This window comes from Arvicanthis niloticus, chromosome 8 (assembly GCF_011762505.2).
Source record: "Arvicanthis niloticus isolate mArvNil1 chromosome 8, mArvNil1.pat.X, whole genome shotgun sequence".
NCBI classification, from domain to species: Eukaryota; Metazoa; Chordata; class Mammalia; order Rodentia; family Muridae; genus Arvicanthis; species Arvicanthis niloticus.
The window spans coordinates 18899430-18921265 of NC_047665.1; the positions used below are offsets into that span (position 1 = coordinate 18899430).

The 21836-nt window shown below is 45.0% G+C and overlaps 1 long non-coding RNA gene across 2 annotated transcripts; it reads left to right on the top strand.

Moving 5' to 3' along the window:
- Window positions 1–749: 749 nt before the first annotated feature.
- Window positions 750–20267, top strand: LOC143443286 (uncharacterized). Of its 2 annotated transcripts, XR_013112118.1 has the most exons (6): window positions 753–1242; window positions 3564–3611; window positions 5042–5160; window positions 5774–5833; window positions 7925–8182; window positions 16910–20257. It is a non-coding gene; the product is annotated as an uncharacterized LOC143443286 (long non-coding RNA). The 2 variants fall into 2 exon arrangements; XR_013112117.1 differs by having other exon boundaries at window positions 750–1242; window positions 5042–7200; window positions 16910–20267.
- The last annotated feature ends 1569 nt before the right edge of the window (window positions 20268–21836 follow it).

Sequence of the window (21836 nt, forward strand, 5' to 3'; positions counted from 1 at the left end):
GAGTACTGGAATATAGGATATGCAATTCTGTTTGCAGTGCAAAAGTATATTAGGCAATATTGGGGAATCTCAAAACAATGTCATGCAAATTGCCTTAGAAGTAAGATAGGAACTCTGAAGATACATGTCTATAATATGTTGATGTAAGATGTTCATATATATATGGCATATATGCACATATACATACATATAGAATATATATTAATTATATATGCATATATAATTACAAATATATATAATTAATCCTTCTAGCTGGGGAGAGGGTCAATGAGAACGAGGTGTGAAAATGCTGTAATAATATCCATGACTTTGTATACTGATTGAAAATTCCTCCTGTTATTATTTTTTTTTTTTAATCTTTTGGGGTAGACAAATCAGAATATATGAAACTGGAGATTTGTTCACTTTATTCTTTAGTGTGAGTCTGTGCATGTGTGCATGTGTGTACGGGTTGGGGGGTTAGAGGGCAACCTTGGGAGTCATTTCTCAGGCATCAAGTCATTCCTCATCCTCGTTTCTTGAGGTCTCATTGGCTTGGACTCAGTGACTAGGCTAGGTTTGTCCATGATTCCTTAGCACAGGGCTTCTGAATGTGGGTTCTGGGGTTGACCTTGGATCCGAATGTCTTCTTGGCAAGCACTGTACTGACTGAGCTATTTCCCCAGCACAAAACTGTTCGATATATTTTTTTCTCACTGCTCTGGGGCCTGGCAAGTCCAGGGCCTTGCTGATCTGGTCTCTGGTGATGGTGCCTGGTTGCTACACGGAACTGTCCCCCCAGCAAGGCAGAAGGATGAAGGGCAGAAGGAGCCTAGAAAAAGGATCCCACTTTGCTCCCAGGACCTCATCACTTCTTAAAGTGCCCCATGGATGAAGAAGTTCCAACACAAAGATGCCGACCTTCAAACCATACCGACTACTAGGAAACATGATCTGAACTTCTGATGCCATCCTGGGCCTTGCCAAGCAAGCTCACCAGAAGGTTAATCCTTTGCAGTATAGGCTTTTCATGTCGTTGGTTAGCTCAAAGATGCTCTGAAGTCACATAGTCACATTTAAACTTTCCATCATTAGAGACACAAATGGTTTCTGGCTCGTGGAAAAGAGAGCCAGGGAGTGTACCTTTATGACCTTTGGCTCACTCGCCAGTGTGATTTCTACGGGAGGAAACATCACACACCTGCTTTGGGACTTTGGATTCTCCTCTGAAACAGCTCTACCATTGTGACTGCTTCCTCGTGGGTAAGTACCACACACTCATTTATTTATTCATTTAGAGTCAAGGCTTTACTATGTAGCCCCAGCTGGCCTCAGAGTGGAGCTGTTCCAGCCTCCCTGTCCCCATGGTCTCATCATAGCCGTGGATTAGTGTGTTAGCATGCCTGCTTCCCGTTAACTTTAATACATGCTTTGCTCTATCAAATGTTAGTTTTAAAAACTTTAAAAAAAAAAAAAAACATACGTCTTGTTTATTTCATCTTCAGTATTCAGGTAACTATGCTGGCTTTGATTATAAGAGACTTTTGACCCGAGAGTTTATTTTTTTGAGACAGGTCTTGCTCTGTATACCCCGCCGGCTTCCAGCTTGCAGCTCACTTTCCTCTACTTTCTAAGTGCTGGGATTAGAGGCATGCACTGCTATTTCCAGCTTTCTGGTAGTTCCTTACAGCAACTGCAAACTCTATGAGTTAAATACCCTTTTCATAGATGGCCGTAGGTTTTCAAGCTGTTCTTACTATAGGCCACGCTATTCTACGTGAATAACGTGTATAAACTCTTCTAATCCTGCTTATGATCCCCACGATTGAAATGGCAAAACTAAGGCACAAATAATTTAACTAAAGTCTAGCCACACAGTAGGTGGTGGAACAGCGTCCAAAAGTGACCGATCTGGAGCCAGCCTCGTAACCATGTGACATATGTCTCTAATTGAGCCAGCTCCCTGCCAGAGTCCTAACACACCCTGGGCAGGAGAATCGAGGGTGAAAATAGAGTGCTTTATTACTGGAAACATAATAAACTCTCCAGGGAAAGCTTTCTCAAGGGCTTGGCAGTAAGGCTGAAGTCACTGTAGCTTTCGAGGCCCCTTTCTTTCTATGGAAAGAGCTGAGCCTCTAGTGCACAGGGGTTTCTCTGTACTGGATGCTAAGAAAATGCAGAAAAGCAACAGGCAGGGAGCCAGAGGCTTCCTGGGAGCAGGAAGAGCAGGCTTGGAAGGACTCAGGGACGTCTAGGGGCGGAGATAGATAATGCAGGTGCTTTTGTCTTGGTCCTGTGGTAAAGCTCCTTTAAGTTTAGGGGGTTTTGAGGCTTAGGCAGCAACATCCTCTATTCCCTCTTTACCTCTTCTGCATTGGTGGGGCATAAGGAAGGAAAATGAAAATATATACGCCAAAAATGTATAACTCAGTAAACACTGTGCCTGACCCATGGCCAGGATGGAGAATCAAGGCACTGTGCTGGGGAGAGGGCTCAGTGGGTAAAGGATCTTTCCTCCTCCTCCTCCTCCTCTTCCTCTTCTTCCTCCTCTTCCTCTTCTTCCTCTTCCTCTTCTTCCTCTTCTTCTTCCTCCTCCTCTTCCTCTTCTTCCTCTTCCTCCTCCTCCTCTTCTTCTTCCTCTTCTTCCTCTTCCTCCTCCTCCTCTTCTTCTTCCTCTTCTTCCTCTTCTTCCTCTTCCTCCTCCTTCTTCTTCTTTTCTTTTTTTGGTTTTTCGAGACAAAGCTTCTCTGTATAGCCCTGGCTGTCCTGGAACTCACTCTGTAGACCAGGCTGGCCTCGAACTCAGAAATCCACCTGCCTCTGCCTCCAAAGTGCTGAGATTAAAGGCGGGTGCTACCAGCGCCCAGCGAGCTCCTCCTTCTTGTTTTTTTTTTTTTTTTTTCTCTCTCTTTTTTTTCACTCTCAGGATCTCCTGTTTTGTTTTGCTTTGTGACAAGGTCTCACTACGTAATCCAAGCTTGTCTTGAACTCAAGACCCTCTTGCCGCAGCCCCTGTGGAGGATCGGATTACAAATGTGAGCCACCTTCCCAGAGATCCATGCTTTCTTTTACATCTTGCATCTGTCATAGTTTCAAGCTCAAGGTTTTTATCCCTCCCCTTGTAGGGAGGTGACAATCCTTCATTCATTGTAGATAATGTTCCCAAGGAAATAACATTGCTCTGTCGCTGATAAGCACTGGGGTGTTTTTCAGTTTGGGGCCTCTCTCCTTCCGAGGACTCTTAGAAATTTACAGGATGAGGAGACTTGAGGGCCTTATTTCGATGGCCTAGGAACAAATGTTTAGCGTTCTGGCCTTAGGATTCACAGCTAAGTCTTTGGAAAGACAGAACACTGTAAAGTGTGAGCAAAACACTGACTGACGTGTGAGGGGCTGGTTGTAAATCTGCTTTTATTTTCACTCATTGCCTGGAGAGATCTGGGAACTGTGGGTTAAAAGGTTTGGAAACAGTATATGAAACACCTAACCTGGCACCACACTGGCATTCCATAAGTGGAAAGCTAGCCACATACCGAGTAGCCGTTAACTTTAAATTGATTTTATTTTATGTAATATTATTGCAGGGAGTGGGGGAGGTGCACACAGTATGCTGCGTGTCTGGAAGCCAGAGGGTGAGTTTGTGGAGTCTGTTCTCTTCTACGGTTTTTTTTTGGGGGGTGGGGGGGTTCTGGGGATTGAACTCGGGTCATCAGGTTTGGGCAGCAAGTTTGTTTACTTACTGAGCCACCTTGCTGGCCCATGATTAGCTTTGAGACTCTGTCTTTATTATTGAACAAAAATGGAGCATAGGTGTGAGCAAGAGGAAAATGGAGGAAAAAGTCATCCAGGCACAGCTGTCTGCTGTTATGTGTTATGTTCTTACTGGATACCACAAAGGCCTTATCCCAGTCCACTTAACTGCTGTAACACAATGCCACAGGCTGGGTGGCTCACGGAGGACAGAAATTAATTTTTCATAGCTGGAATACCAAGGTCAAAATGCTAGCAGATTTGACCTACTTCATAGTTTATATGTGGCATTTCTCATGATGCTCTCACATGGTGGAAAGGGGAGAGAGCTCCCTTGGTTTTTGTGGGTTCCTTTTTGTACTAATTGCAACCCATTCTCATGTCTGCATCAACTCAAAAAGTCCCTACTTCCTGGAATATTTCTTGGGGGAAAGCATAGGGATTCAATATATGAATGTTGGGCTCAAATACTCAACTCATAGCAGGCCCGCAGCAGATCTGAGACCTTCTAGCACAGGAGAAAGCCAAGGAGAACCCTGGAAAGTTCCACCCGCTCTCTTTGCTTTCAAGATGCTTATATGGAAGCTCTAGGTTAGAAAGACAGGACCAAGCCTCTGGGTCAGAGGCTCTGGGTCTGTGAGGATGGGAACACCTCAGGGTACACATGCCAATTAAAAGAGTTGTATTGGAACCAGGGTCAGGAAGATCCTGGGACTTTCCATTCCCTTCTTAGACAACTTTGTTCACCAAGTTGGAAGGAGAGCTGCATGTGACCCTGGTCTCTCAGTTTACTGCCTGAGAGGGACAACCTCTCATCCACTGTTCCTAAAACCCAGGGGAAGATGCCCATTGGTCTGGTTGGGCTATATACTTCCTCTTGGAAGGGATGGTAGTGTCTGTTTTAATATTCCTTAGAATTATACTTCTCTTTGGGGTGAAAAGAAAGGAGCTGCAGAGGAAACTACTAGCTATCCACAGCTTGTGCAGATGCTCTGGGTTGTAAGAAACACATCCATATAAGCCGATATAAACAATGGAGGCAGATTGCTGGTCCTAGCACTTAAAAAGTTCAAGGGACATTCTGGCTTCAGGAGCATTTGATCTCCGTTCAGGTTCCTCTCCCCTGTGATTTGCTTCTGCTGGATAATTCCTGTTGGTTATGTTGTGTTGTGTTCAGCCTCCGGCTAGCTTCCAGAACAGAAAGTAGTATTTATGTCTTCAGTGGACATTCTGAAACTCATTTCACCTGACTGGACTTGGTGAAGTGCAAGCCGAAGGGTGAGTCCTCCATTCCTCTTTCCTTGTGGCCCAGGTCTCCAGGAACGAGCATTTTAAAAGGAGAAGCCACTGTTTGCCTCCTCCTTGACACGTCTCATGACACCAGACATGACAACAAGACAGAGAACCAAACCCAAAGTCACGGTGGTGCAGGTCTGGTGAGGTTGTCAGAATGGGAGGGAGCAGGTCAGAAGGCTCCTCAGGGCATCCACCACAGTGACACAGGTCAGGGGGCTACTGGGCACCACCACAGTGACATGTTCTTGTCCTCTTCACCAGAGCCTTTTATTTTGTATAGGGTCTTGCTACATAGCCCAAGTGGGGCTAGAACTACCTATGCAGTCAAAGCTGACTTTAAATTCTTGATCCTCCTGCCTCAGCCTCCTGACCCAGAAGTCTCTTTTAAAACCATTTCCTGATCCTTATCCCCTGTTATTGTTTGTTATTGTCCTCTTCCTCCTCTTCCTCCTCCTCCTCTTTGCTGTCCTTCTCCCCTTTCTCTCTCTCTCCCTCTCCTCCTCTGTGTGTGTGTGTGTGTGTCCACACACACACACACACACACACACACACATGCATGTATGCAAGTGCACTTGGAGGCCCAGGAGAACCTTGGGTGCTATTCTTCAGATGTGATCCACATTGTTCTTTGAGTCTAGTTTAGAACTTGTCCAGTGGGCCAGGCTAGATCCACTTGTTTTTGCCTCCTCAGTCTGGTATTACAGGCATGCTACATCATGCCTGTTTTTTGAATTGTTTTGTTTACTAGACTGGCCTTGAACTCACAGAAGATTGTGCCTGTCCCTGTCTCCTGAATACTGGAGTAAAGGTACGTGCCACCCATTTGAGACATTTGATTATTTTTTCATGTGGGCTCTGGACCTTAGACTCTGGTAAGCACTTTACCAACAGAGCTACCTCCCCAGCCCCTAATTTTTCTCTTCAAGGAAATTACTGTTCACAATTAGTCCACCCCCTGGATGCAGTGTCGCAGGAGAGGTCTCATCCAGCTCCCTAGATTTGTGAGTGGCCCAGCTACACAAGTTGTTACTAGTGGGGTCTCCCAGCTAGGGGCAACTGTAATTTTCATTACTAATTGGTTTTCACAAACCATCCCAATTGCATGCTTTGTGGCACAGGGTTTTATTGTTTAAACCTAGGCTGAATGTTGGATGGGTTGACTTGGTAAATCCCTCTTGAGCTTTACTTTGAGAACCTCACAGTTTGAAATCATAGTAGGATGCCATTCATTTTATCATTTTTCTAGACACCCAAAGTCTATGTTTACTTTTAGGTAGTTGGCTGGAGAGAGGGAGAGAGGAGGGGAGAGGGGTGGTGAGGAAGAGAAAGAGAGAGAAAGAGAGTGGGGGTAGATACTACCCAACCCTCCTGTTTTTTGATTTAAGGCTATTCTGTGCTGTCAAATATCTGACTTTTGCTTTCCGAAGGACCGGCATTATCTGTTGTCTTGGACTGGCTTGGGTATTCTTTTTCCATTCTGTTGGTAAATTTAGCTGCTTTAAAATTAGTATCTTTCCCCTATAAAATGGTGTCACCTTTGTTCTATGTCTCCCCTTCTCTCCTTCCGTGAGAGGCGTTTAAACATATTCATGATTCCAAGCCTCAAGGTTAAGAATTGTCAAACCCAACCTTCTTAACCATCATCTGAATTTTATTTGAGGGATGTGAGAGCTTTTGTTTTTATTTTCTGTTTCCTTTAGCTCCACTCAGCCCCACACATGAATGCTGTTTTAAGAAGAAGAGTATTTTCCCCCTTTCATTTTTGCTATCTCTTTTTCCCTCAACTATCAGTCTGGGCTATGCTCAGATTCTTTTATCTTCTGGCTTGGCATTTGGGAGGGAGTTTGCCCCGTTGCTGGGTAGCTGTTTTTCTGATTCTCATTTCATGGCTCGTAAGTGAGAAAAAAGTGTCCGATTATGGCATGCCTGGTGATCTTTGTGGCAACTGTGTATGTGCAAATACATGGGTGGCTGGAGGACAAGTTTGGTGTCATTTTTCATGTGCCATCTGTGTTGTTGCTTTGATTGATTTGATTTTTTTAATTTGGTTTTGTTTTTTATTTCTTTTCTCTTTCTTTCTTTCTTTGTTTCTTTGTTTCTTTCTTTCTTTCTTTTTTCTTTTCCTTGAGTTTGGTCTAGAACTTGCCAGTCCCAAAGGATAACTATTTACAAACAGTAAGTTAAATCTCTGTCTTCGTCTAGAAGATACAAGTTGGGTACCTTGGGTACTGTTTGCTTTGGAGTACTGAAGGTGGGAAGATGCCAGGACATTTCCGGTAGCTTTCAGCATCTCTGGGTCTACAGAATAGACTCTCTAAAGAATCCTACAGAATTTGGAGTGCCCAAAAGGCAAATCCCTATCAGTCTCACTAAGATTTTTTTGCTTTGGGTTCAGTGAGGTTGAGAACCACTTGATAGGCGAAGTCAGAGATGATGGAGATGATTTAAGGCCCTTAGCAATGAATGGGTCAAACTCATGGAACATGGGCTCTCTTAGGACTGGAAGGAATTTGAGAGTTCAAGTTCATGACTGAGTCCTTCTCAGTGAAATAGGAGTCTCCCATGGTCTAAAACTGTTTCCATAAGCATTGTCCAACTTTGTTGGGGTTTAACTACCTCTTCTGAATGCCCATGCCTAGTTCTACATAGCAAGGTTCATTAAAGGGTCATATTGGCCTGTTGTTGTTACTCCATTATTCTTGAGCCTGGGACAGTTGCCTTTGGGTTGCTTGTATTCCCAACTGAGAATGGCAGTTGTTTGTCCCAACCATCTACATGGGATGTGGAAAGCCATGAGACTGAGATCTGGTCAAGGGAAGATAGTCAGAAGTGATGAGACCACTTTCATGTCTGGCCTTGGACCTTCCAACATGATCCTGTATATGCTTTCTCTCTTCAGGGACATTGGCTGAAGTGACAGTTGCTGGCCATTGCTGCTGACTTGAGAACAGTCCCACTGAGAGCTGTCAGGGTACATGGAGACCCAAACTCACTGACTCCTCTTTTTGGTCTGGGCTGATCTTGAAACTCAGAAGTACAAATGATGATTCTTCTTCGGTTTCATTTCTAAATTCCCTGGACCGATGCCAGATTCTCTCTAACCTGGGCCTAAAACAAAGTGTCTCTCTACGTTATGACTGCCTGCTATCCTCTGTGTGTAAGTATCAGGCATTTAGTAAGTCCCTGGCATCTGTCTAACTCTAGGCAGAGACAATGAAGGACATGATTTCTCTTCTCTCAAGAGTTTGTAAGTTGAGGAACAAGACATTCTAAACAATATCAAATAGAAGATCTAATGCCTCCTGTAAATAGTCTATGAGAATTCAGCAAAGGGGAGGTTTTAGGTGCCTTTGATAGGCGAGAGAATCTACTAGGAGGGTAAGTGTTCTTCTCCCAGGCCTTGGAGGGATTGGAGCACCAGAGTAAGAAAAGACCCAATGCAAAGCCACTTAGTCCAAAACTCCCTTTCTCTTTGGAGCAGGGAGTTAGCTTTGGTGCAGTGAGGCTGGGGTTCCAAGGCTACTGGAAAGGGCCAGAATCAAGGACAGTAAGAAAGAGTGACATATGGGGTGTGTAGGGATAATTTGGGCTGTGGGATGGTTCACATCTCTTCTTCCAGGCTTCTGGAGGGGTTACTTTTCTGGAAAGATCTTCCAGCACAGATTTTTTTTTTTTAATCCACCCATTGTGTGCTGGAGCTAACTCATATTGGCTTAACAGAGTCAGCTGGTACATTTTCAGAAATTTTGTGATCTAGCTATTAAACATGCCTACCCCTATAGATCAAATTCTAAAAGCCTTATGTGGTCTTAACATTTGCTCTCATTTGGATAAATGGCCCCCAAGGCCCATATATTACAGGCTCAGTCCTCATGGTTGAGGAAGATAGGGATTCCCTGGAGTGAGCTGGCTAGCTGGACTAGGTGAAATGGAGAGCTCTAGGAGCAATGGACTCTAATTCAATATACAAGGGAGAGAGGGGTCAAGGAAGATGTCAAGTGTTGACCTGGGGCCTGATGTATACCTTCCTACACACACACACACACACACACACACACACACACACACACACACACCCCTCACATGTACATGTGTGAACAACTAATAAATATGAAGAGTTTAGACTGAGAAAGACCTATATGGTCAGAATGCCAAGTGAGAGGGAAGAAGCAAAAGATGAGGGGACGCAGCAGGATCCATGAGTCCCTGAATATCGCCGGCCAATCACGAGGAACTAGGAGAGGTCACAGAACAGAGTGAATTGTGGTGTTTGATATCCCAAGGAAACGCTAGGTTGTCCGTCTCCAGCCCTTACTCCCCATCCAAGTAATTTCCCATTGTTGATGGTTTTGAATAGCACAGTGGATGATCTGTAAACAAACACTACACATCAGGACTTGATTCATTGCTCTGTTGGGTGTTCAGACAAGAGATTAGCAAGCTTCAGTCTGAGAGCCAACTCCAGGCTCCTGCCTGCTTTCATAAAAGTTTTATTAGGACATGGCTATGGACCGTCTTTCATTTAACTGATGTTTGTGACTGATTTCTCACTACAGTGTAAAGCTGAGTACTCCTGAGGAGGCTCACAAAGTTAATGACACCCTCTTTCTTTCTGCTCCTTTACAGTCAAAAGCTTGCTGAGTCTTTAATCTAGAGTTAAAGCATGGGGTAGTCAGCAGAGACCACAGAATGGGAGAATGCCTTTAGCCACCAGACTTATAGTTAGAATCTATAAACAACTCTAAAAATGAGACTCTGAAATCATCGAATCAACACATGGGTGAACGGAGTTGTTAGGTAATTCTCCAAAGAAGGAATACAAATAGTCAACAAATACTTGAAAAACAGTTCAATAGTCTCAGCCACCAGGAGATACAAATTAAAACTGCATTGAAATTTGATTACATTTACTTAGGGGAACAATCTCACTGTCATCAAGGAACAAGTGCCAGTGAGGACCACTTATGCCAGGCTCATAGAGATGGGAACTAGTATTAGTTCTATGGGAATCAGCACAGAGGTTCCACAACCACTGTACAATCCAGGAGACCGCTCCTGGTGCACATCTGATGGACTCTAAGTCACAGGGACCCTTGCACATCTGTGCTCACTGTTGCTCTATTCACAAGAGCCAGGAAACAGAACCTGGATTAGATGTCCATCCACAAATGAGTGAGTAAAGAAAATGTGCTGCAAAGGAATTTTATTCAGCCATAGAGAAGAAAGAAATTTACTGGAAATGACAGAAGAATGTCATTTACTGGAAAATGGATGGGTCTGCAGGCCATCATGTTAAGCAAAATAAGTCGAATGCAGACAGACAGATATCTAATGTGAGCATGTGAACTCTCTCTCTCTCTCTCTCTGAAGAAGGAGGAAGAGAACTGATGGAAAGAGGAAGGGTAATAGCAGGCTATTAGAGGGAAGAAATAACAAATATATTGTTTTCTATCATCTGAATCAAAATGTAACTGTATGTTAAATTGTATGTCACCTAGGACATGAACGCAGCAGGCATTGGAAGGTAGGAAGGGGATCAGCAAGAGGAGGAAAGGGGAGGAGGGCCTAAGTAAGCAAGGTATGATGCATGACACATGTGCACAAGATGCCACAGGGAGGGAGGGCCAGCGAGACGACTCAGTGACTCAAAGCTGCACAATCATGAGCTTCTGAGTCGGAATCCTTAGAACCCATCTAAAGCCAGGCAAGGCGAGAGTGTCTACAGTCCCAGCCCTCCTACTTGAGATGGAAGGAGAAGCTAGGATTCTCAGGAGTCTGTGGGCTGGCTTGCCTGGTGTGAACAAAGCTGTAGAACAGGACACTTTTCACCACGGTGAAAGGTAAGGATTGATTCTCAAGGTAGAAGGTGAGAAGCAGCACCCAAGGTTGTCCTCTGGCTTCTAAGAATCTGTTGTAGCATATGCTTGTGTTCATGTGTGTGCATGTACATTCACACACACACACACGTTAATAAAAAAGAAATGTGATAATGGAACTTATCATTTTTGACTTTGTATAAAAAACCAATAAAGAACAGCTGGAAAGATAGCCCAGTGGTAAAAAGCACTGGCTGTTCTTCAAGAGGATGCAGATTCACTTCCCAGTGCCCATATAGTGGCTCACACTTGTAACTCCAGTTCCAGAGGTTCTGACACCCTCTTCTGTCTCCAATGGCACCAGGCATGCAAATGATATACAATCCTATACTCAGGCAAAACACTCATAGACATAAAAAATTTTTTAAATTATAAATTAATAAAGAAAAATAGTATTTTAAAGAGAAAGACATGAACATAATGTTAAAAATACACATAAAATGTTGAAATAAGCACGTACACACACATACACACACACACAAAACACACACAGAGAGTGGGGGAAGAGGAAATAATCTAATTTTTGAAAACTGGTCTCTAATTCAGCTAAGTTGGGTTTGTCAGTAACGATCAGCAAAATGTTAGTGTGGATCTTTTTTTTTGTTTGTTTTTGTTTTTTGTTTTTTGAGACAGGGTTTCTCTGTGTAGCCCTGGCTGTCCTGGAACTCACTCTGTGGACCAGGCTGGCCTCTAACTCAGAAATCCGCCTGCCTCTGCCTCCCAAGTGCTGGGATTAAAGGCATGTGCCACCACCTCCTGGCTCTATCGTGGCTCTTTCAAGCGTACATAAGTAACTAACTATCAGGGCTGGGGTGTAGTTCAATAGTAGATCACTTGCTTATCAAGTGTGAGTCCCTGGGTTCTTTCCCCACTACTACTGAAAAAGAGAGAGAGAGAGAGAGAGAGAGAGAGAGAGAGAGAGAGAGAGAGAAAAGATCAATCGATTGCCATATTGAAGCTATGCTCGTTCATTACTTGACCTGTGGGCTGGCCACAGATGGAATCTGTCAAAAGTCAATGCAAGCTTGTATAACAATCGGTGGCTATATGGGCTTTCCAGACTGTGTGTATCTGTAACAACAGTAGAGCATACAGTTAACACATATGTGCATATACCCGAATTTCCCCCTGCAGAAAGCATACTACTCCCCTTGATGTCCATGTCGCAAACACCCACAGCTGGGCAGAGGGAGCCTTGCTCATGGTTCTATGCTTCTGCTGCTGTATGACTTTGACCTTGGTTTGCGTTCAGCATCTTGTAGATTTGGCCAGTCTACGGAAGTATTCTCAGTAGGAACAAGTTTATTAGAAAAGCCCAGGGACACCAAGGAGCTGGACATGCCTGAAACCCTATTCTGGGTAATGGGGCAGCTTACACCCAGCTTTTGCCTGCAGAGCAGGCCATCTGACAAACAGGGCTGAATGCAAATCCAGTTTGGACTTGTTCCCACCAGCCACAGAAGCCCTTGAGCGAGGGAGCAACGGAGTGAAAGAGCTGATTTAAGAAGATGGGTTTGGTAACCATGGGAAGGACAGATTGGACGGGAACACCCAGCTCTGGGCTGTTGCAATCTGTGCTTTAGAAAACAGAGCTCAGAAAGTCAATGGCTCTGCCCTCGGCCGGCTGTCTGGTATGTAAGGATGTCTTGCAAAATGTGCAGGCACTGATCTCTGCTTGCTATGGAAGCCTGCAGAGAACCCCAGAGCCTACAAAACAGAAAAATAGAAAAGCAGTCTGGAAAATGTCAAATGGCTCTCATGGTGTGTCAATACCACCCTGTGACTTTCTAGATGCTTCTTTGAAATGAAGACAGTGTGTGTGTCTTTGTGTGTGTGTGTGTGTGTGTTCAGGAATGAGTTCATGAGTGTGCACAGGAGTGTGACAGCCTCAAGTGTCATTTCTCAGGTGCTGTCTACTTTTCTTGAGATGAGGTCCCTCATTGGCTTTTGACATGCCAAGCAGGCTATGTTTGCTGAGTGGCCAGCAAGCCCCTCGGATCTCTTATCTCCACCTCCTTGGTAGAGCCTGGATAACAAGTGTGTACTACCATGCCTGTGTTTTTTTATTTTTATCTTTAAATGAGTTTCTGAAATAAAACCCAGGTCTGTGTGCTTGCTAGGAGAGTGTGACTGAATGATCTCTCCAACTTGATTTTGATCACCTCATCTTGACAACAAGCAGAGGCAAGTGGAGGTCTTCACTCTGCAACCGAGGCCATGTGTGCCTTTGAAGCACATTGTCAAGTCCATGGCTCTGTGGGGTCTGTTGGGGTAAAGCCTCCCTGTATTCTTTGGCTTGGAAGGACAGATGCCAGTACAGTTCCCCTTCTGCGTGGCAGCAAAAGGCCACCAGCTGTCTGTGACGTTGCTGGCCCCTCATCACCCAATAAGGCTGAAACTTCCATCAGCATTTTTGCAGACTAATAGCTTCTTCTCCTGCTGTTGCTTCCTTTCAGGCCATGTCTACCTTTAGGATGGAAATTTCATGGTGTTCTAATAGGATAATTTGGCCCGTAGCCCCCTGTAAGGCCAGATGAGGTGTATGCCTTTTTTCCAATATGGGATGTCCCTGGGGTCCCAACTCACTGCTACAGACTTCTGATGACTGGGTATAGAGCTTCTTTATGTAAGTCCTGTGGGACCCCCACCCCCAGCTCCTAGCCCATTAGGCTTGTAACCTGCTGACAGATTCCCCTGCTAGGATAGTATCTACCACTGCCTCCCCACGTTCCCCAGTGTCTTAGTTAGGGTTAACATTGTTGTGATGAAACACCATGGCCAAAAAGCAAATTGGAGAGGAAAGAATTTGTTTGTCTTACACTTCCACATCCTTGAAGTGCATTCAATCATTGAAGGGAATCAGGACAGGAACTCAGACAGGACAGGAACTTAGAGGCAGGAGCTGATGCAGAGACCATGGAGGGGTGCTGCTTCCTGGCTTCTTACAGTTTTAGACGCTTAGTCTGTTTATTATCATTATGTCAGGAAGCATGGTGGCAGGCAGGTATAGTGATGGAGAAGTAGGTGGGGGTTACAGCCTGGTCCACAAGCAGAAGGAGGGAAGGAAGGAGAGGAAGGGGGAGGGAGAGGGAGATGGAGGGAGGGAGGGAGAAAGAGATGGAGGGAAAGGGAGAGAGAGCTCCTGTATACACACACATGCACAAGTGTCAGAGTAAGCAACACACTTTACACTTTTTCTAACAACTGCCACACCTCCTAATACTATTTAAACTGTCACTCCCTGAGCATTCAACTATATGAGCCCATGGGAGCCATTCTTATTCAGATACCACACCCAGCATGGCTTGTTGCTGGACTTTCCTCTTATTCTTTCTTCCTTGGACTTAGATATGTAATGAGAAAGACAAGTACCTTGAAGTCAGCCAGATCGACTTAGTGCTATGCTCTGGTTTCTCTAAGATCAGTAAGGTAGCTTATATCTGTAATCTCAGTACTGGGCAGGTGTAGGCAGGAAGATTGGGAACTCATGGTCATTTTTTGACTTTTCAACAAGTTCAAGGGCCCTCAAATGGATATTGGGATGCTGGCCCTTTCCTCCTTCCTGGCTCCCAAGAGGTGAGCAGACTTCTTCTAAGTGCTCTCACATAGCCACAGCGTGCCTTATTGGCTCAGACTCTAAGCAGCTAAATTCTAAGTGACCACAAACTACAACCTCTAGGCCCATGAGCACACAGCCCCCATTTCCCCCTCTGAAGTTGATTCTCTTGGTATTTCATTACAATGATAAAGGCCTAACACCTCTGTAATAAGAAGGCAATAGTACTTGTGTCAGGTGGTTCTAAGGTTAAATATGTTAGTTGGTACAGATACTAGACTTTTTCTTTGACGTAAGTCTAGCTTCCTCATAGGATGCTGTTCAAATGCACCATCTGAGTCCATCACGGGTGCTGGGCTGAGATACTGTATGGTTAACAAGCCCCCAGGTGATGCTGATGCTGGATCCTGACCATGTATAGCACAGGGAGATATGACATTGTTGTTGTCTATCTTCCATGTGCCTGCAGCCTCCAAATCTTATCCCAGAGGGAGGCTCTGATTTTAGACCAGAGACTCCGTGGTCCTTTCCCTGATTTCCTTCATTTAGCCTTGTCAGGACATGATTTCCATGCCCCAGGGAACAGATGTCAGAGGAGGAAGAGATGAAACATGGCTGTGCGTGGCAGAGAATTGAAAATGAGAGAGTGAACAGGAGAGTTATGGTCACAGGTGTGTGGTTATAGGTCTGTGCAGGGACAGTGAGTACAATGGCCTTGATTCAGAATGCCTTAAGAACTTCAGTGGCTTCTTGAAATTTAGGATTCATGAACTCCAGACAGCTAACATGTGGGAAGAAATTGGAGGGAGGTCAAGGTTTGTCCTGGAGCAGATACAAAATACAGAAAGATTACCAGAAGGAAGGCCAAAACCAACATGGTGCCGATGTGTGTCTGTCTGTGTCCTAACTGGCATCTGCTCCTGGAAATGTATCCTTTCTGTATTTTATTTGCCTTTGGATGTTTCTGTGTGAGACTTGGATGTGAATCCTTCCTGCTCCCAGATGCCCTCATTCCCAAGCTGTCCTTGTGGCTCTAGGTTAACCTACTGGCAATGTGTAATGGGTTTTCTACTCTGCTCTGGGCCCTTCATAAGAAGGTACATGCCTCTCTGTCTCCTCCAGTGCCTCTCCTGATGGATTTTGCCTTTTGCCAGCCTTTCCCTCTGTGTGGAGGAGCAAGGATCACTAGGGTGTCCGGCAGTGTTTGTGGCTGAAGGTGCTGACAGTGATTTTATTGTAGCTACCTGACACCTGGGCTTGGCTTCTATGGTTGGTATTCTGTCTGCATCAAGGAGTCTTCATGGATGCAGAAATGCAAAAAGAGTTTTATGAACAAGAAACTATACAGTTCTTTTTAAAACAGTTTTTTCTTCTTTAAAATTTTAAATTATTTCTTTGAGAATTTCATAGGGGTGTAGTTTGTATTTTTTTTTTTTTTGATTTATGGGTTGTAGTTTGTATTCTGATTTTATTCAGCTCAACAACTCCTCATCTCCTCCCAGATTTACTCACTTCCCTACACACACTCTCCTTGTATTCTGTCTATGTCTCTCCCTTTCTCCCTTCTTCTCTCCCTCCCTCCCTCCCTCCTTCCTGTTTGTCTTTTTAAATGGCATGCTCCATGCGCTTCTGGTTTGGGAGCCATCTACTGGAGCATAGGCCAACCCTACCAGGAACTGTGTTCTACAAAAAAAAAAAAAAAAAAAAAAAAAAAAAAAAAAAGATGGACCTCCTTTCCCCAGAAGCCACCAACCATCCATGTCTCCTCAGAGGTGGAGATTCATCAACTCTTCCCTACTCCAGGCTACCATGCTGACTGTCTTGATCTTGTTCAGAGAATCAACGCTACTCATGAGTCCAGTTGTCCTGGCACGTTCAGAGGAACTTTTTCTTTGCTCCTTCCTGACTTCTGGCTCTTCCAGCCTCTCTGCCGCCTTCCCCTCCATGATCCCTGAGCCTTGAGGAAGGGTGTAACAGAGATGTCCCGTTTGTAGTTGAGCCCAACTCAGTCACCTAATGTTTGCACTTTGAGCAGTTGTGAGTTTCTGCATTGATTTCCACTACCATCTACTTCACAAAGAAATGTCTCTGATGAGGTCTACCGGGTAGAAAAATATCAACTTAGAGGGTAATTTGATATTATACCCATTTAGCAAAATAGTAGTAATAAGATCATCCTGGGATATATGTACTCTCCAACTATGGGTTCTTGGTCAGATTTGCAATTTCAAGCATGTGTTCCTGAGCCTGTGACAAAGGCTTTAAACTCAGTCAGAAAGTCATCGGTTACCCCTGTAACACCCCATGCCACGGTCGCACCCATGGGTAATCTTGTCACAACAGTCATTATCGTAGGATCTGTCTAGCACTTATCTGGTTCTACTCTGCCAGGCTCAGCATAAGGGTATGTGATGGTGAGGGGTTGTAATTTTCTCTCTCTCTCTGACTACAGGCTACCCGTGCATTTAGGCCATGGTGGAGCATCTGACTTGGAGTTTAGTTGTCTTGTTCTTCAGAGGAAGCTGGATGTAGTTCAGCAGGAGCTGGCAGGAAGAATATATTTTGCAATCTGGGTGTAGTGGCACATGCCTGTAATCCAGCACTCAGGAAGGTTGCTGTGAGTTTAAAGCCATCATGAACTACATAGTAAGTACCAGGTCAGCCAACAATACAGAACAAGACCTTGCCTCAAGACAGCAGGAGCAGCAGCAGCAGTAGCAACAACAACAACAACTACTACAAGCAAATCTTCTAGCTCTGGGCTTATACAGTGGTGACCTGGTTTATTGTCAGAGGATCTTCGTGAAGTGACTGTCATCAGTATATAAGTGGAAAGGTCCATCCATCCATTTCCCCCATTCTCTGCATATATCCTCTACAGACTTGAAATCATAGCTAGGCACTCAAGGACACCTCCCCAAGCATCCCAAGATGCTCTGAAAACAGTTGTTATAGTGTATTGTTTTGGGGAACACGACAAGGAAAGGTGTCTGTAAGTGTTTGTTACAGGTGCCTTTTTCCCACCTTTCTATCAGTGGTTGATTGACGCCATGAATGTGGAGTCTGTGACTATGGAGGGTATTCTCAGAGGGCAGGGGAATTCAGCAAGCTTTGAACCATACCAGTTGCACAAAGCCCAACTCTTTTAGAGGTTGATTTTCATTGTCTTTATCTCATTGGGACTAGTGATCTTTTCGTGGAGTGATGGGCAGGCTCACCACTTACTGTATCTCATAGATCCCAGGAATACAACCAGAAGTCATTTGGTGTCTGTGAACGCAGCACTCATTTTAACGCTCTCCATGCATGGTAATGGATAGTTCACGTTTTCTTCACTTTGGAAACAATTCCACTGTATTGAAAGGTTGACCTGCCTGGCCCAAGGACTATTCTCTTCCTATCTTTCAATAGTGGCAGGCCTGAGTAGTCTGGTGATGTAACATGTGGGCCTTTGGTATAGCAGTTTAAAAAAAAAAAAAAAAAATCCTCTGTGACTCCAGAGGAAGAAAAAGTGGGAGGAAGTTAATTTGGCTCTTAGATCATAAATACACACAGCTCTTAACTCCTGCTTCCTTCCTTCTCCGGCTCCCAGCCAGCTTGCATCCAAGATCCTCATCAAGACAAGGTTTAAATTTGGTTTAACTGTTGGGACCCTGGCTCCAGTGTTAGAGTAACTCACAAGGAGTGGGGTACAGCCCGTGTGGTGATCCTTGCTGGGCAAAGGCACCAGGAAGAATCTTTATCCAATGACGGGGACCCTAAAACTTGCCTGCACTCTGTTGTGGGTGGGGTGGGGGTTACTGCTGTCCTGTTGCAGAAGGCGTGGCTGTCTGCTGTCTCCTTTTCTACCTCTGCCTGCTGTTTACATGGGACATTTCTGTAGCAGGATTTGGACTGTAGGTCTCTCTCGGTGCCTCTGAGACTCTCGCTTCATTTTTATTAACCAATTAAGTGTTTGGAGATATTGTCTAGGTAGCCCAAGCTAGACTTCAACTCACTTACATAGCTGAGACTGGCCTTGAACTTGCAGCATGTTTTTTTTTTTCTCCAGACTCAGTTTTCCAAGTGCTGGAATTATAGGCATATCCCACCATGCCTGACCCAAATCCTCATTTAAAATAAATGCTTGTTGTTCTTGCTGGGCCCACGCAGGAAGACTAAAGATGTGGTGGGCTTGTGGATACTCGTGTCAGTTACCGAAATCTTTGGCCTCCAACTTAAAAAGCATAACCCCACATTGTGGAGAGGGAAAAGAATTTTTTTATATCTCTCTGAATTTGCAGATTATTTCTTGCTGAGCGACCCATCTTACTAGGTTTGAAAGCAGCTCAGTTTTATGAGGAGCAGAGGAATAGAAGCAATTTTTTTTTTCCAGCAATACCTCCTCCCCCAGCCACCTCAGAATTCATGCTTCCCATGGGGGGCACCTTGTTGATTCTCATTCCTAAGGCTAAAGTTTCATAGCAATGTTATTTTAGATGGAGGATGGAGTGATGAGATTCTCTTGGAGTCATCCATTTATGGACTGATGTTGACTAGATAGATACCTAGTACACATACTGTTCATGTGCCCTGTACTGAGACCACAGACTCAATGATGCTTCTTTGTGTGTGTCTGTGTGTGTGTGTGTGTGTAAAGTTCAGGGACCTGCAAGGGAGACCATCATTCAAAGTACAGATTGTCATGAAATGCAGGAAGTGTGGCGGTTATGTTTGCAATGGGATTGTTTCTAGGCCTTGCCAGCCTGTGGGTACAGAAAAGGTGGAACACATTGTTAGAAATCAAACCTTACCAGCCTGTGTTGTCCCTCTTGCCGAGCCCCAGGCAGTTATTTTCTAGAGTCCCCTAGAGTCATATGCCAGCTAGTTTTCTGCCAACTTGACACAAGCTAGAGTCACCTGAAAGGAGGGAACATCAACTGAGGAAATTCCTCCATAAGATCCAGTTAGAGGGCATTTTCTTAATTAGTGATTGATAGGAGAGGGTCCAGGCCGCTGGACTTGCCACTCTCCCTGAGCTGGTGGTCTTGGGTTCTCTAAGAAAGAAGGCTGAGCAAGCCATGATACACAATCCAGTAAGCAGCACCCTTCCATGGCCTCTGTATCAGCTCCTGCCTCAGCTTCCTGCCCTACTTGAGTTCCTGTCCTGACTTCTTTTAGTGGTGGACTAAGATGTGCAAATGTAACCCAAACAAACCCTTTCCCCACAACTTACTTGGTGTTTCGCCATAGCAATAGACACCCTAAGACAAGTCGTGTGTGTGTGTGTGTGTGTGTGTGTGTGTGTGTGCACGCGTGCTTTAGTTCCAGGCCTGTAGGCTGTGTTTTGCTCTGAGATCCACTTCTGAACATTGTTCCCTAGCATGACCCTAAGTTTTTTCCAGAGGCTTCTCCAGGCATGCTCCCCAGGCTGGTATTTGTCTCAGTCATCAATATTCCTGAGCTGAGGAACTCTCTCTGTCTTGGATGTGAGAGAGAAGAGCCAGCTCGACTTTCTGTGGGCCCCTGTGTTGGTATCAAGCTCGGAACCCAGTGACATCACATCTAGGTAACAAACCACCACACATTCCCAGAATCTACTTGGCTCACCTGCCACCTTTACCTGTGAGAGGCTATGTCACTATCCATATAAATAGGCAGAGTACCCTCATCTCTCTCTATCCCCTATCCCCCTCCCTCCCCCACCTGCCGTTGTCACCTTTGCCTTTATCTCCTGAATAAACCTCACATGGAACTGTTTGGCCTGGTGTGGTCTGTCTTGAGCCTCAAGTCAAACAACAACCTGGGTACAAGACCATGTGCCATAGTCTTGAGAAAACATCATTCCTTTAGCTTCTGTCCACTGTTCTTTCTGCATTCCTTGGGACAGGTCTCAGACCCAACACCTCCCCACAAACATAGTAAGTAAGCACTTGCCTGCTGATAGCATGCCTATGAGTAACTTTGAAACTTCTCTCATTTTTTTGGCCCCACATCTTGGGCAGATGCCTTCTCTGTTGGCCGAGGGTCAGCTTGTCAGACATGCTGGGCCTTAAGGCCTCTGTGTCCTTTCCTCCTGCTGGGGTCATTTTATTTCAGGTCCTCCTGACCTTACTTGAACAGTTGCCATAGTTTCCTAATGGTCCTGTTATTTGTCTGTCTGCCTTCACCCTGTACTTACAGTCATTTCAAAAAGTGACCATCCTTGGATGGGGTCTGGTTTAAATATCCCTTGTACGGTTTTCCTTTTGATAGCTAGGGTGTTAGGGTCTCATTTAAAATGATATCTCCTCTTATTGGATTATTTTAAGATAGGGACGCATGTGTCACAGTATGACTATACATAGCTGAGCGTGGCCTTGGATTTTGGATCCTCATGCCTCTCTATCTTCCTGGTGCTGGGATAGTGTGTGCCACCACACCCCAGTTTTATGTGTTCCAGTTTGGGGCTTCATGTACGCTAGGCGAACACTCCTAGCAATGGAGCTATACCCTCAGCTCAGTTTCATTGTTTTATACTTTCCGAACTTAGTGGTAAGGTAAAGACTCTCTGGAGAGATTCCAGTGGGCTGGGTCAGGCACGGAAGTCTCTGTGATGGAAAGGGAAATTGCTAGTCTTTAACAACCAGGCAGGATTTAGACAACAAGCGGCAAGCTTGCTCTCAGTGGGGGAAAGCACAGTAGAGCTGGGAACCAGGCTGATGGGTTCCTCAGACCAGAGGTCAGGAGCCTCCCTATAGAAGAGGCTGCCTGTCAGGAAATAGGGGGAGCAGAAGCTTGTAGGCAGAGTAGGGCTTTGTTATGAGGGGCTATGAAAGCCAGAAAGGAGGTCTAGCTTTAACTCTGCAGGGAACTGGAAGCCACAGAAACTTTTTCAATGGCAATGACGGTAATGAAAGATTCAGAAAGGAAAGGCCTGGCTTGCTTTGACTTGGGGGTGGGGCATGGGGGGGGAGTTTGAGGTATGAAGGGCAATGCAGGGAATTGTGGTTTCAGTGGAAAGGGGTATGTGCAAGTGGTGTCCTTTCCAGGGTTAGGATAGAAGGAAAGGAAGGAAGGAAGGAAGGAAGAGAGAGAGAGGGAGGGAGACAGGCAAGCAGGAAGGAAGGAAGGAAGGAAGGAAGGAAGGAAGGAAGGAAGGAAGGAAGGTAGGTCTTGGGATGGAGCTTGCCTAGCATTCAAGAAGCCTTGGGTTTGACCCCCAGCATAGCTTAAAACTGGGGATGGTGGTGCATGCCTGTAATACCAGCACCCTGGAAGTGGAGGCAAGAAGATCAGAAGTTCAAGGCTATGCTCTGATGAGCAAGGCCAGGTAGGCTTGTGTGAGACACTGTCTCAGAAAAAGGAAAGAAAAAGTTCAAGCATGGAAATTGGTTTGCTACAGGAAGAGAAAAGAGGAT